This window comes from Hoplias malabaricus, chromosome 16, assembly GCF_029633855.1.
Source record: "Hoplias malabaricus isolate fHopMal1 chromosome 16, fHopMal1.hap1, whole genome shotgun sequence".
Lineage (NCBI taxonomy): Eukaryota > Metazoa > Chordata > Actinopteri > Characiformes > Erythrinidae > Hoplias > Hoplias malabaricus.
The window spans coordinates 13,226,561-13,242,230 of record NC_089815.1 but is presented as its reverse complement, the minus strand read 5'-3'; positions in this window follow the sequence as shown (position 1 = coordinate 13,242,230).

Here is a 15,670-nt window from a genome sequence, read left to right as displayed (position 1 = left end):
CTAATGAGATTTGGTGGAGAACCAAGACATAAAGCTTACATTTGAGCACTTAGTTAGCTGTAGAAATATAAGCTAATTGTAATGACAGTGAAATATCACATAATGCTGATTGCTAGCTATGTTAGCTACTTATAATAATATAATAATACATTTTTATTTGAAAGCACCTTTCAAGAGACCCAAGGACACTGTAAAATAGATAATTAAAATAAAAAAATAAAATAAAATGTAAATGCACATAAATACATACATTCCATTAAAGGATTTCTTGAATACATACATACCATTCAAGGATTTAAACACCAACACAAGCAATTTGTACTGTATACAGAACTTCACTGGAAACAATGAAGACGACTTAGTACTGGAGTAATATGCTCCCATGATCTTGTATGTGTCAGCACACTAGCAGCAGAATTCTACACATACTTCAACCTGCTCAAAGCCCGAGCAGGGAGGCCACACAACAGAGCATTGCAGTAGTCGAGTCTGGAAGTTACAAATGCATGGACTATGGTCTCAGCAGCAGTGAAAGAGAGAAAAGGGCGAATCCTAGATATATTTTTAAGATGGTAGAAGGCTGTCCTACATGTGTTGTTAGTATGTGATTCAAATGATAATGTAGAATCAAAAATTACTCAGAGATTTCTCACTAGTGTTGAGGTAGAGACAACAAAACCAGGGATACAAACAGCAGTGTCAATAAGCCTCCTGACTGTTGCAGGAGAAGCAATTATGATGGATTCAGATTTTTTATTATTTAGGCTCAGGAAGTTCTCGATCATCCAAGCCATCACATCAGTTAAGCAATTCAGCAAGGCACTAGGTGGCAAGCTGTGAGAAGGTTTTGTACAAATGTATATCTGGACATCATCAGCAAAACAGTGAAACTGCCGCCCATGAGGTCTAATGATGTCTCCAAGAGGAAGGATGTACAAAATAAAAAGTAGGGGCCCAAGAACAGAGCCCTGGGGGACACCATGTGACAAGGAGCATGTGTCAGATCGAAAACTTCCCATTGAAACAAACTGCTGCCTACCAGAAAGATACGATTAAAGCCAAGCTAATGCAGTACCAGTTATGCCAAACATGTTTTTGAGCCGAGTAAGTAAAAGGCTATGACACACTGTATCAAATGCTGCAGTAAGGTCCAATAATACAAGAAGACTCAGCAGTCCTTGGTCAGCTGACATCAGCAAATCATTGACAACCCTAACAAGAGCAGTTCCAGTGCTGTGATTCCTCTTAAATCCTGATTGGAAGACCTCAAACAGATCACATGATTGAATATGTTCTGTTAACTGAGCAGCTACTGTTCGCTCCAACACTTTAGCAAGGAAAGGGAGATTAGAGATGGGCCTATAATTTGCGAGGTTCTCAGGATCTAAGCCAGGCTTCTTGAGAACTGAAGTAATAGCTGCCAGTTTCAAAGAAGCTGGGACCATTCCTGAACTAAGTGAAGCATTGATAACCTTGGTAATAAGAGGACAGATAAATGGAGAACAGGCTTTCACCTGCTGTGTTGGAAAAGGGTCTAATTGACATGAAGTTGCCCTAGAGACCTTAATAATCTGTGAAACATACTGTTGATTTACAGTATTGACGGTAGAAAAATAGCTGCTGCTGAACTGAGAAGATAGTTGTGGAATGTTTAGCCTGGGTGCAGTGGGCTGAAACTGTGTGTAAATTGTATGTATTTTATCATTGAAATAGTCCATGAACCGAGAGCAGAGTTCAGCTGAAGGAACCATAGGGAAACTTTTCACAGGGCTCAATAGCTTATTAACAGTTGAAAAGAAAGCTCTCGGGTTACCGTGGGCACCATGAATAACATCAGAATAATAGAGTGTTTTAGCTTCCTGTAGTTTTTCCTTATAAAACAAGACATGATCACTGTAAGCAAGGGCATGCACAGTCAGGCCAGTTCTGTTTGAAAGATCTTCAAGCTGACAACCAGCAGCTTTCAGCTTGCGCAGCTCAGCAGTGTAATCAAATCAAATCAATTCAATTCAAATTTATTTATATATCGCTTTTCACAACTGATGTTGTCACAAAGCAGCTTCGCAGAATTCCAGTAAGAGTACCAGGGAGCAGGCTTAGAAAATGTAACCAAGCGTATTCATAGAGGTGCCAGGTGGTTTAAAATGTGAGACAATGTTTCGTCATAGTGGGTCACTAGCAAATCAGGATCTGACTGAGCATCTCCATAACAGCAGGAGGACTGATATTTTTAAGGCTCCGGAATGTAAACTGGTGTGATTTACGCTGCCCTCGCTGTTGACATGATAGAGAAAAATCAAAGAACACAGCTTTATGGTCAGATACACACAGATCAATGCCTCTCACATTAAAAGGGGTTTTATCCATAGAGCAAACAATGTCCAAGGTGTGGCCCTTGTTATGTGTAGGAAAATCAATGTGCTGAGAAATATCAAAGCTCTGAAAAACATTAAGAAATTCTTTAGCAAACAAACAGTTACCAGAATTGATATGAATATTAAAGTCACCAAGCAGCAACAAATCAGAATAAACAGGAATAAGTGTGGAGATGAGCTCAGAAAACTCTGCCATAAAAACAGATGAGGTTTTTGGGGGACGATAGATAAGCAGAACCAAAACAGGTTAAACAGCAGAGACCAACAGTGCCAAACACTCAAACGATGTCATATTTGGGATTAAAACTGTTTTAACTTTGAGGCCAGGGCTGTACACCACTGCAAGTCCTCCACCTCGACCAGTTAAACAATGTTTATCCATGTATTGATAATGTGGAGGCAGAGTCTGATTGAGCGCGAAATACTCATTGGGCTGCTGCCAGGTTTCTGTGAGACAGAGCAAGTCAATGTCATGTTCCTGAATAATATCAGCGACAAACGTTGCCTTATTATTTAAGGAACGAACATTGAACAGAGCACATTTAAGATTATGATCAGTGCTCGGGGTGTGTAGAGATGTTGTAGACACGTAACATAGGTTCCGGTTATTTGCGTGATCAGTTGAGCCTGCCGTCGCCTGGGAAGATTTACGGCGACACGATACCCACAGCAAGGGAATATTGTTGGGGTGCTGATAGTAGTTATAGGTCCGACCAAGACCCCGGTGACAATATTTAGGTCGTCGCAGAATACCAAGGTGACGATGGATAATAGAGAAGCAGGAGTTTTACACTGTGCATTTTGGAGCGTAAAAAGTTCACCAAAAGAGTACCTTATCCTCCTTGTCGTCATGATAAGGCCACAATGGAAGTTGCAGCCGTAACAGCCCGGTAAAAGCCAGAGAAATAAACACGAAATAATTCACATAGCACGGGCAACACAGGTACTCTCACTGCAGATGTTAAGCACAGTAACAGATGCTCAACTCTAAAAAGAGAGCTCAAAGCCACAAGGAGAAATCCACAAGTCTCATATTACAGTAAATCCAGTACAACGTTCGATACAATGTGTTGGGATCCACAGCAGTTTTGCACACAGCAGGTACAAAAACCGAATACAAACTTCCATCCATCCATCCATTATCTGTAACCGCTTATCCAATTTAGGGTCGCGGGGGGTCCAGAGCCTACCTGGAATCATCGGGCGCAAGGCGAGAATACACCCTGGAGGGGACGCCAGTCCTTCACAGAGCAACACACGAATACAAACTTTAAAACTTTAAAAACTTTATCACCGGGGGAGAAGTGGCAGCCAAATGCGCCAGCGTATCTCTCGCAACCCTGAAGTGTTCCATACTTGTTTACATGCAGTCCCTTGCTAGGCAGCCTTGTATTTTTGGGAGTAATTAATTAACAGAGGCTTAACAGAGCTTAGGACACTGTAGCAAATCCAACGTATCTTATTAACCCATATCATGTCACAAAGTGTATATCAATTTGCAAGTGATGCTTTTGGGTAGTAGTGCTGCTTATTACATAATAGAGAGAAATGTTGTTCTTGTGCCTTGTCTGTAAAGTGCATACTGTAAAGTGCATAATGTACTGTAAGACTTGAGGAATGTAGCTACTGTATAGTGAACACCTGCTCTAAGTGCAGAAGGAATGTACCTACTCTACAGTGTACAACTGCACAGAGGGCAGGAGGAATGATACTGTAAAGTGTAGGAATACTCTGAGGGCAGGAAATCTGGAGGTAATATATAGTGTAGTACTGCTCTAAGAGCAAGAGGAATGTAGCTACTGTATATTGTAGTACTGCTCTAAGAGCAGGAGAATTGTACTGTATAGTGTAAACCTACTTTAAAGACAGGACGAAGGTAGCTACTGTATAGTGTACATCTGCTCTTTGGCCAGGAGGAATGTAGATACTGTATAGTATAATATTGCACTATACTGATTGCCCTGTTAATAATAATAATACATTTTATTTTTGGCGCCTTTCAAGACTCTCAAGGTCACCATACATAAGAAAATCAAAGCAAGACAACAGGTAGAAACAAAGTTAATTAAAGCAAGCTAATTAAATAGATACATAAAATCAAAGGACAAGGCTAAAGACTGTATGCTGTCCTGAACAGGTGGGTCTTGAGGCAAAGACGGGGGGCGGTGCGGCTAAAATCTCTAGACCCCATGGTGGTCAGACGGGCTGGGGCTCTGTGAGGTATGGTGGGGCAAGGTGATGGATGGCCTTTAAAGTAAGCAATATGAGTTTAAAGTCAATGTGAGATTTAACAGGGGGCCAGTGGAGTTGTTGAAGAACAGGGGAGATGTGATCAATGGATGGAGTTCTAGAGATAAAACGGGCTGCAGCATTCTGAACCAGTTGAAACTTATGAAGGGACTTGAGGGGGAGACCAGATAAAAGAGAATTGCAATAGTCCAGATGGGATGTGACCAGGGAGTGGACCAGGATGGCAGTATTGTCAGGATTGAGGGAAGGAAGGAGGCGGTTGATATGACAAAGATGGAAGTATGCAGAGCGAGTAATGTTATTTATGTACGACACCCAGACTCCTTACCTGAGGGGAGGGGGAAACAAAAGTATTGTCAATGGGGATGGAGAAACTGTTTACTTTTGCAAGAGTGGATTTTGAACAGATGAGGAGAACCTCTGTTTTATCACTGTTGAGTTTGAGAAAATTGGAGGAGAACCAAGACTTGACTTCCTCTAAGCATTTGCATAGGGAGGTGGGAGGGAGAGAGGAAGTGGGTTTGCTAGAAAGGTAGAGCTGGGTGTCGTCAGCATAGCAATGGAACTGGATGTTGTGTTTATGGAAGATATGACCAAGGGGGAGAAGATAGATTATGAAGAGAATGGAACCAAGGACAGAGCCTTGAGGAACACCGGAAATGAGAGGAGATGGCTGGGATGTGAATGTCTTTAACTGATTAAACTGAGTGCAGTCAGAAAGATATGAGGCGAACCAGTCCAGTGGTGTGTTGGAAAAACCAATGGCTGATAGTCTATGGAGGAGGATAGAATGGGAGATGGTGTCAAATGCAGCACTCAGGTCAAGAAGAATGAGTATAGATAAGACACCTGAGTCTGCTGAAATGTAGTAAATGGGTGAATATAAGGGGCTGGAACTGGAGAAAATAATGTACAGAGAGTGTCAGGAAGCAATTGTTGGTGTATCATGTTTCATGTGTTCTTGCTTTTTCTGTCTGAGTTTTCTTGTTTGCCATGTGCTAAGGAGCACATGGCTCTGTTTTTGTTTTGTTCCTGTCTCTTCCCTTGTCTCTTCATTAGCACTGCCCTCTAGTCAGTGTCGCCACATGTGTCTCCTCTGTAGTCTTGCCGCTCAGGTGTTCTTTGTTTGTCATGTGTGTATATATAGTCCCTTTTGTTCAGTGCTCCCTTGTCTGGTCTTATGTGTGTCTAGATATGTTTCTCTGTCTGTGTCTTGCACGCCTTACCTCCAGTTCTCATCTGTCCTTTGTTCAGTCCTGGCCCATTTAATCAAGTATGTCTCTGTCCTTAGTTTATTGTCTGTTTTTGTTTTTGTAAATAAAGATACCCTTGTATGTATGTCTGCCTCCTCATCCTCCCTCAACCATGACATAAAGTCTACATTTACTGTTGCTGATAAATACATGACACAAACCCTTGCAGTTTGTTAGTAGAAAACTGTTGTAGAAATTGTATATTCAGAAAAAGTCACTGTGGTGTGTTTAATATCTACAAACAACATTCATTTAGTGTGAGAAAGGGCAGGGTCATATTCCTATTCTGGCACAGGAGAAGGCAAATATGAGAATAACATTGAAATGTATTCATCACTGTGACACAAACTGTGAATACAGAGTGTTATCCAAATATGGCAGGATCCAGCATAGTTACACATACAGTTAAACACATTTTAATTTACACACTCTGGTCATGATGGAAGCATGTCTGTTGTAGTTTAACTAAAAATGCACATTTTGCCTTTAGAGTATGTATAACATTTGTCAGGCTGATCACTGGACTAGTCCAGCTCAGCTATGTTCAGGGGGAAAAATTGTTAAATGGAAAAATAAGAAATGCAAACTTGCAGGAGGAAACCAGGTGCGGAGAGGGGATGACTCCAGCCCTCTGCAAAGGTCTGATGGTCATTGTGGAGACACATCTAATGCACAAGGAATACTGTATGTGCAGCATGTTAGAGATATTCAAACACCCATCTTCCTCCTGACTATTCAGATCATTACATGTGCTTCTTAGAAAAATGTCTGAATTGAATGTCTCAATTCTGAGCACTGTGATAAAAAAAATTTCAATTAATTTAAATGTACAATTAAGCAATATTGTTATTAAAAGTACCCCATCCCCATATCATCAAATATCAAATTATAATAGTAAAAAGTAGTCATTACCAGTAGAAATAAAGTCAAAAAAAGTCAAAGTTGAGTGTAATGGCTTTCCAGGTTGGAAGTGAGATCCTGCCTGAAGTGGAGGAGTTTAAATATCTCGGGGTCTTGTTCACGAGTGAGGGAAGTAAGGAGCGGGAGAGTGACCGGCGGATCGGTGCAGCGTTAGCACTAATTCGGGCTCTGTACCAGTCTGTTGTGGTGAAGAGAGAGCTGAGCAGAAAAGCAAAGCTCTCGATTTACCGTTCGATCTATGTCCCAACCCTCACCTATGGTGACGAGCTTTGTGTAGTGACAGAAAGAATGAGATCATGGGTACAATGGCTGAAATGAGTTTTCTCTGCAGGGTGTCTGGACTCTCCCTTAGAGACAGGGTTAGGAGCTCGGACATCCAGGAGAGACTCGGAGCTGAGCTGCTGCTCCTTCACGTCGATAAGAGCCAGTTGAGGTGGTTCGGGCATCTGGTTCAGATGCCTCCTGGATGCCTTCCTGGTGAGGTGTTCCAGGCATGTCCAATGGGGAGGAGGCCCCGGGGCAGACCAAGAACACGCTGGAGAGACTACATGTCTCGACTGGCATGGGAATGCCTCAGTATACCCCTGGAGAAGATGGAGATGGTGGCTGGGGAGAGGGAGGTCTGGGTTTTGTTGCTCCGACTGCTTCCCCCGCGACCCGGATAAGCGGTGGATAATGGATGGATGGATGGAATATGTAAAATATATAACAATATGTTTTACATATTAATGTACAGATTAATCTTATTTGCAAGCGTTCCTTTAAATGTGTTTGTTTTGTATGAAGTTACTGCGTGCAGTGACAGGGTGCAGTGCAAGCTCTCAAGACTCAGACACTGCGATTGTACACACAACCACACCAGTGCATAGAGTATATAGAATATAGATTAAAATTCCTGGGATGATGCTTGGATGATTCATAGCTTATAAATTCATGTTTTAATCATTCCAGTGTCCAAGGAACTGAATGTGGACAGCTCCTGCACAGATTTGGTAACAGGTTCTAAAATTGTGCACAAAAGAATGGATCTTGGAAGTCAGCTGACTAGAGAGACATTGCTCAGCTAATAAACAAATGCATAAATGTTAATCCACGAATTAATAAACACAAGTCACAAATACGTTTCAATATTCACAAATGAATACATCACAGTCTGTGTCTCACAGTCTGTTTTTTATACAAATTCAGTTAAATACATAAATAGATATTTTTGGTTTTCATATGTAACCCTTCTGCATGGTCCTCGCCTGCCCCAGTCAATAATGGACACCTGTGTGGTTGATGCAGCTTTTTTTTTTTTTTCTTGTTACCTCTAATTAGTATGGCAACCACAGTGTAAGTTCCTACACATGATTCGGTCAGCATAAAGCACAGCAGAGCACATGCACTACTACCAACATTACATTGACATGAACTGTGCGATTCATAAAAGAGAATGCTTAACCATGTCTGTGATCGTATTGTGATTTCTATATTTCTACATTTTTTTATTTTAATTTCTTGATATTCAATATTGAGATCCATTTTAGAGCAGCATCAAACTTTTGTAATGGGCTGAATATAAAAGACACTGCCACTTAGTGACTCATGCGAATATGGCATTCCGACCACATGGCGAAGTTAACCTACAAAACAAAAAAAAAAAACAGCTAGCTTTCCTATGCTAATTAAGACCACTACCAAAAAAAAAAAAAAAAAAAAAAAAACACAGAACATACCTGTAATGAGTATGGCAACCACAGTGTCAGTCCCTACACGTGATTCGGTTAGCATAACACTAGAGAGAGAGGCTGTTGTTAGCATAATTCAATTTCATTCAAATTAATATATTTAAATAAAATTGAAAAGGCAGACTGGTCTCTGTCAGATGTATCCAAAGACTATAAAAATGGAAATGAAACACTGCACCATTCTACATTATTTGCAAATTTACTGAGCTGCACCGGAGTTGTACTTACCATGGCAGAGCATGTGCACTACTATCGAGGTTGCGCTGAATCCCATCCCAGCTAGCAAAATTGGGCTGAATCACGCACACCGGAACAAATACACTCGGCTCGATGCCGGCATGCAGAGTTGGTATTGTCTCGGCCGTGATGTACGGTTATAGAGTGGGCCGATAGTTCTAGCCCGAGTCTGGGAAACTCTCGGCTCAGACTCAGACGAGTGTTGTGGCTGAGGCGCGGCTCAAATGACTCGGCCCTAGTCCGGCCAGCCATAACTAAATCGCAATAACTGAACCACGGCCAGGTTTGAGCCAGAAGCACACCATTAGTGCCAGACTCTGCCTTATTTCTATGACAGAAGTGTACTTTAAAACAGATTGAGTTTCCTCAAATGTATGGAAGTACACATTTGTCACTTATTCATGGCATACATCAGTTCCATCAACAGTTTGCAAGCCTCTGCTGTGTTGTCACACTTTGTCAATACCTCACTGCCCTCAACAATGATGGAAATATCCTCATCTCTGGCAGCCTGGACAACAGGGATCTTCAGGACGTGTAGTGTAGTGAAAGAATGCACAAGTGTAGTCACCTCAGTTGTACTCCTTGTTGAATTTCACCTCTATATTTAAACATTTAGAAATTATGTAAATGTTCTGTTCTCTTCAATATATTTTCTTTAAAAATATTTAACGAAAAATTGTAAACTGCTTATGCATGCAAATTCATTAACTACAGAACTTCAAATGTAAAAGATTATCAGGTTATTGTACAAACGGTTATACAAACGATTATGCTACAACTGATGCTCCTTCAACCCATTTATCACTGGCCCAAAATCACTGCTACTCCCTAACAAAGAATTAGTGTATGTGGAATTTATTTAAAACATTGTATTACACCAAAAACCAGCACTGAGATTGAGAATGTATTTTAACCTACTTAGCTAGTACCGTATGTCTTCTTATTCTAAAGCAGTTGTATTTCTTATTTTATTTCTTATACTGAGGTATGCGGTTCTATGTGACATTAAAACCCACAAAAATGCTCACATCGTCTTGTAAAATACGCCATCGAATCATCAAACCTCAAATTAAAATATTCATGTATGAGCAATTGTCATGTCATTTAAATGTTTTCTTTGTCAGAAGAAAAATAAGAGCTAGCTACAGTTAAACAGGTTTGTCATTTGAAAAAAAAAAAAAAAAAAAAAAAAGGTTCAATATTACGTATCATTCTTTCCCCTAACTCCGGCTGTCCCCTATTTCTGGCCACTGCCGTATATGGTGCATTTCCGCTCTCTCTCTTCGCCAATCGCATTGGGTAAAACAATAAAAGGTAAGTTCAAGCCTTAGTAGGGCATTTAAACATCAGTCTTGTAAGAAATCACATATCTAAACAATATTTAAGTATCTCTAAAAGTGTTGTAATTCTTTATATGCAAAACTGCATGTAGAACACAACACATTTCCATTTCACGACAGATATTTCCCTCAAAAGTTAGCTTACTGGTTAGCTTCCTTTTCTCTGAGGGGAAAATCTACCACCATTGTAATCCTTACATGTAGCGTACGGATATCAAATACAGGACAAATGTAATCTCATTGTGAACCTCTCAAAACCACTGAATGTGGTAGCACCTGTCTCGTTTGACTGTCACAAGCAGAGGAGGTGGCTTAAGTTAGGGGGCGCCAATAATCTTAGCAGTATTGGCACCTACTTAAGTGACAGTGAAACGAGACAATTGCTACCACATTCAGTGGTTTTGAGAGGTTCACAATAAGATCATGTTTGTCCTGTGTTAGTATCCGTACTCTACATGTCAGGATTACAGTGGTGGTAGATTTTCCCCTTAGAGAAAAGGAAGCTAACCGGTCCACAATCAACAATCCACAAGGGGTTAACAATAACTAGCACGGGTCGAATATCAGAAACAAACAGTACCTCAGAGACAAGCCAACAGAGTAATCGAAAAGCCAGGCAGAAGGGTCGAATACCGGAAACAAAAAGAACATCCGAGATAATCCAAAAGGGTAGAACAAGGACAAAAACCGGAAGACGAGCATAAGGTAGGTAATTTGATTTCAAGACAGACAGGTAAGTAGAGAACGCTTTGTACTCGGAAGTAAATCACATAATACTCAGCAATGACTGGTGAGTGAGTGAAGCTTAAATAGAGAGAGAAGCAGGTGTTCCTAATCAGAACACTGGTGATTGAGAACGGTGTGGTGTCATGTGATTGTCTGATGAATTCTGGGATCTGGAGTTCAGAGAGGCCTGCGTGACACTATGAACATGAACTAATTCATTTTCTTATGTAATTATGTAAAAATGGACTGCAGTAAGAAAACTTATGGGGCAGTGAAAAATGCAGGTGGGCAGGGAAAAAAGTGGATATGAGGTTAATTTAATTTATTTAGATGAGATCTTTAGCATCAGTTGTAGCATAATCGTTTGTACTATAACCTGATAATCTTTTACATTTGAAGTTCTGTAGTTAATGAATTTGCATGCATAAGCAGTTTACAGTTTTTCATTAAAGAAAATATATTGAAGAGAACAGAACATTTACATAATCTCTATATGTTTAATTATAGAGCTGGAATTCAACAAAGAGTACAACTGAGGGGACTACTCTTGAGCGTTCTTTCACTGCACTGCACGTCCTTTAGATCCCTGTTGTCCAGGCTGCCAGAGATATGGATACGGGGAAATGCCCTCGCTAAAGCTCGCTCAGCATATCTGGCCTCGCTGATCTCCAATAATAAAAATAATCCGAGAGCACTGTTTAGTGTGTTTTCTAGAATTACAAAAAATCAAGCAGGTTCTGAACAACTAATTCCAGCAACTCTCACCAGTAAAGATTTTATGGACTTTTTTAATAATAAAATTGAGAATATTAGACAACAAACTCAAGCCACAGGATCAAATCCATCCTGGCTGCCACCCGATGTGAATGATATAAAACATAATATAACTGTAAAAGAAAGACTTGAAACCATTTACCCACTCCCACAATTAGAACTAGAGAAGATTATCACCTCCCCAAACTGTACAACTTGCACACTTGATGCAATTCCCACAGAGTTGCTCAAAGAAGTACTACCAGCTATTATTGATCCTCTTTTAACTATAGTAAACTCATCCCTTAGTCTGGGCCATGTACCCAAAGCTTTTAAACTAGCAGTTATTAAACCTATGATCAAGAAACCAAATCTTGATGCTAGTACACTGTCTAATTACAGGCCTATTTCTAATTTGCCATTTCTGTCCAAGATCTTAGAAAGAGCTGTGGCCCAACAACTTAGTTCATATCTACATAAGAATCATATATATGAAAAATTCCAATCTGGATTCAGGCAACATCATAGTACAGAGACAGCTCTAGTCAAGATAACAAATGATCTTCTTCTTGCCTCTGATCAAGGCCACGTATCCCTGTTGGTGCTTCTTGACCTAAGCGCAGCCTTCAATAAAATAGACCACAATATTCTCATAGAAAGGTTAGAAAACATGGTTGGAATCACAGGGACAGCCCTATTATGGTTCAAATCTTACTTAACGGAACGTTATCAATTCGTAAAAGTAAACAATCTAAATTCAAATTATTCTAAAGTAAGATTTGGAATTCCACAAGGCTCTATTTTAGGACCATTATTATTTACATTATACATGTTACCGCTAGGCACAGTTATAAGAAACCATGACATTAACTTTCACTGTTACGCAGATGACACACAATTGTATATTTCAGCCAAGCCCGATGACAAACACAGATTAAAGAAAATAGAGAACTGTGTAAAAGACGTGAAAGGCTGGATGTTGCGTTACTTCCTCCTTCTAAACAGCAACAAACAGATGTCCTGCTTTTGGGTCCAAAAGTGGCAAGAAATAAATTATCAGATTTAATTTTAAATCTCACTGACTTTTCCAGTTAAACCTGGTTCAGCAGCAAAAAATCTTGGTGTCATAATTGACCCGGATTTATCATTTGATCAACACATAGGTAGTATCACTAGGACAGCTTTTTACATCTTCGCAATATTGCTAAGATTAGAAATGCCTTATCCCTTCAGGACGCAGAAACATTAGTACATGCCTTTATTACTTCAAGGCTTCACTACTGTAACGCACTACTGTCAGGATGCACCAGCAGCAATTTAAGAAAACTTCAACTAGTTCAAAATGCTGCAGCTAGGGTCCTCACTAAAACTAGAAAATTTGAACATATCAGTCCAGTTTTATCATCACTTCATTGGCTGCCTGTTAAATTCCGCATTGACTACAAAATTTTGTTATTAACATATAAAGCTCTATATGGGCTGGCTCCTGAATACCTTCAAGATACAATTTACTATTATGAGCCTCCACGTTCACACAGAATACTGGATTTTTAATTGTTCCCAGAATTCAGAAGGCCTCAGCTGGGGGAAGAGCCTTTTCTTATAAAGCCCCCAAACTCTGGAATGATCTTCCAGAAAATGTTCGGGACTCAGACACAGTCGCAATCTTCAAATCTAGGCTAAAAACTCATTTGTTTAGTTTATCTTTTGGTAGCTAATGCTCCCCCATAGATAAAGGCGGCAGATCCGGGGGGTCCATGGACACAGGGAATTATAGTAAACTGAGACGCTGGTGCTGTCGTCCCGCCGCTTCTTGCGATCACTCAGGTTTGTTGACGGTGGAGTGGAGGGATGCCAGTGTTTCAGGATGCTCCCATGTCTGTGTGTCCTCCTGGTTCTCTCCTTTTAGTTAAAGCTGTCATAGTCAGATCTGCCGGAGTCATTAGCCACACAGGAAATTTTCATATTTTCTACTTTACAAACACAAAACAGTTCAAAACTAATTCCATCCCTTTACATCTTTCCGAGTAAACGACTGCCCACCTGTCTGTCTGGACACTGATGGATGACTGTCGAGATCCTCCTCCACGCTTCAGACCAGCTGCCCACGCTCCAGCAACCACCAAGTGCCTTGAAGCTCTCCCTACACTGAAGTTCTCATGGACTACTAACTATTATCACCAGTAGATTGACCAGAGGAGGATGGGTCACCCCTTGTGAGCCTTGGTTCCTCCCAAGGTTTCTTCCTCAGCTGGGGGAGTTTTTCCTTGCCACTGTTGCCCCTGGCTTGCTCACTTGAGGGTTTTACATTTGTTTTTACATTTCATGTCAAATCTTTGTCTTACTGGAATTCTGTGAAGCTGCTTTGTGACAACATCAGTTGTGAAAAGCGCTATATAAATAAATTTGATTTGAATTGATTTGATTGTTCCTCCTGGATCCTGGATTTTTTTTCAGATGGACTATGGACTATTTTACTTACCAAAGATCACAGCTGTCGTTAATCATTCCAAGTTTGTCTCTGCTGGTTGAAACTGATATTGTATGCTAATTGTTAGCTACCCTGAAAAATTCCCCTGTGGTGTGTTTTGTGCTCTGGAGCATAAGCAAAAAGCAGAGCTCTTCTGTCCCTTGCTCCTCAAAGTATCATAACTTGCTAATTGTTAGTAGTATTAATGTAGGTAAAAAAAAATACTGCTAAGTAAAATATTTTTAAGGGATAATAATAATAAATTCACCTGTATAATTTGTTTTTCACCTGTATGTTTCTTGCTTGCTTCCATATGGAAGAGTACAGTATTTGTGGTTTTATGTGTTTTGCATACCATTTCTTGAAATAAATGATGTTGGATTTAAGTGCACTAAAATACTTTTTTTGCGTAATGCTTATTTGATGTACATCTGTAGTACAACCTGCCATGGTTTTTCATTGTGTCATTAGTACTACTCATCAGTTGTAGTATTGTCACATCCTGGCCCAGTCCTGTCTGTTTTCCCCACCATGTGCTCTCTCAGCACATGGCCCTGTCTGTTATTGTTCATGTCTCCGCCCTTGTCCCACCTTTGTTCCACCTCCTTGTCCTTAACCCTCGTAATCTGTTTCAGGTGTGTCTCGTCTCTTCATGTATTTAAGTTCTCTTGTGTCACTTCTTTGGTCGGTCATTTGTTTTGTGTGGTTCCCATCGCAAGTCGTGTTGTTTTGTGTTTTTCCAATTCCTAGTCCTTTTGTTTCCAGTTCCTCGTATTGTTTCGTTCCTAGTCCTCGTTTCCATCTCTAATCATGTTGTTTCTCATCTGTTCCTCGGTTCGTGTTTACCCTTAAGTATGTGTGTTGGTTTTGTTATTTTGCTCTAAATAAACGTCTGTGTTGTAGTGGGTGCGTCCGCCTCCATCAGTCCGCCCTTCGCGTTACCCTGACAAGTATTAACACAAATTCTTACTTATATTCATCCTAAAATGTTAAGGAAGTCTAAACTAAACAGTTTAATTTTACTGACTGGGGAAACATATTTTTCTAAGTAACAACATGAAACAGAACACTGATTTGTTAGTAATGTCTGTTTAAAATGTTTAGTAAAAATCGCAAAAAAAATTAGTGGGTTATACTTAAAAAAATGCTTGCAAAAACGTTGCACTATATATTTAAGTAAACTCAACACATCATTTTTTACAGTGCTCTCTAGTACTGTATTTCATTCCAAATTTATCCAGAATTAGTAGATGCAAGGCAGGAACACTGTGGATAGAGGGCCAGTAGATCACAAGGCACCACATACTCACACACTCAGACCTATGGACAATTTGAGCCAATTCATCTACCAACATGTGTTTTTGGATGATTGGAAGAATCCAGAGCACCTGCAGAAAACCAATGCAGGCACAGGAAGAGTACACCAAACTCCTCACATAACCCTGGAGCTGTGTGACAGTGCCACTGTAGCTTGCTTAGTTATCTTAAAATAGATATTTTAAAATAGACATTTGAATCATAATGAGTCATAACATATCCTTTTCACTGATTCATTGATGATCATGTAATAAACATAATATTCGCATTTTAAAACTTACCTCATTATTCAAAT